This window comes from Dipodomys spectabilis, unplaced genomic scaffold, assembly GCF_019054845.1.
Source record: "Dipodomys spectabilis isolate Male_0828 unplaced genomic scaffold, ASM1905484v1 ptg000661l, whole genome shotgun sequence".
In the NCBI taxonomy this organism is placed as follows: domain Eukaryota; kingdom Metazoa; phylum Chordata; class Mammalia; order Rodentia; family Heteromyidae; genus Dipodomys; species Dipodomys spectabilis.
In genome coordinates, this window is record NW_024871338.1 from 969,943 (window position 1) to 971,400 (window position 1,458).

The window sequence follows — 1,458 nt, forward strand, 5'->3', positions numbered from 1 at the left end:
TTCTCCAAATTCTCCTATTAATAAAGGAAGAATGAGACATTGTGGATATCAAGCAAAAGGCTTCAAAGCCACAATTTTATTCTTTCAGAAATAGATGAAGTAAATAAGAGTGACTCAAGGAAGAAGAAAAACATGATGTTTTCCCTTTCTGCTTCAACAATAGAGTATGAACACAACTCTAAATGTTTAATACCATTGGCTTTTGCTAATTTTTTAAAAATATAGTGTTTCAAAATAAATACTAATTTTAAAAATTAAAAAATTTAAAATATGTAGTAATTTGTTGTTTGCTTTTGGGAGGCATGAAATGACTGCATTAACATTGTGTATGTTGAGAGGCTAAATTTTATTTGAATCTAAACAAAATGAAAAAATATATGATGTTAAGATAAATAACTTTTAGGTACATTTTCAACATGACATACACACAGGGACATCTTTTTTCTTCTTTTTCTCTCCACACTTCAATAAGCAGTTCATGTAATTCAAATAGCTGTGTTTCTTTCAGAAATAGATTAGACATAAAAAAAGTTAGAAAAAGAATACGAGGATTGGTGGTGCATTCTTTAAAAATAGCAGTCAAATAATTATTAACCATAATTCCAAAATAATAACAATCAAATGCTCTTGAAAAGAGAAGATTGTAAGCAGAATATACAAAAAGTGATAATGCCAAAACTGCTTCAGGAGATGCTCTCTGACATTTAAGATTTCTAGTACATGACAATGTTTTAATCAGGAGTAAATGCTTTCAGGAACTATTTTTTTCTAATTATAGTTCATTAAAGAAATATGTTGTTCAAAATTCATGAAAGGATAACAGGTTATGATAGAAAGAATGCTTACACACTCAAAATACCTTCCCAAAATATCTATAGTCCCGAAATATCTAATCCATCAAATGTAGATTTACATTTTATAAAGTTTGTAAAATAATCAGCTTTCATTACCTAAGGAATACAAATTTGAATAATTATCAGATGGGAAAAGTATACTCAAAAGTCCCAGCTGTAGTTAGAGAGGGACATCATTAGGTAAGAACCATCAGTTAGATGTAAAGATGCTACATTAGAAGATAAAGGAAAAGACAACAATCCAGATTCTGAAGTTTCTGGAAAGCGGAACAGGAAGTAAATGCCTTTTCCACTGGAATCATCTGAAAAATATTTTAGCTCTGTAGGTGGCTCAATTTTAATCTAGTGAGACTTCTTTTAGATTTCTGTCCTTTAGAACTGTAAAATGAAAATATGAATTATTCAAGCCAATTAACTTGTAGAAATATTTTACAGCAGATTTGGTTTAGTAAACTAACTCAACTACAGCCTTTTTCTGATGCAACTACAAGGATACCACATGTCCTAGTTTCCGAGAATAAGACAAACTTGCCACCAGCTTTGTACACATGTATGATCTATATACTACTAAGGGTCTTGCATTAATGAAGTCTTGAAATTCTAA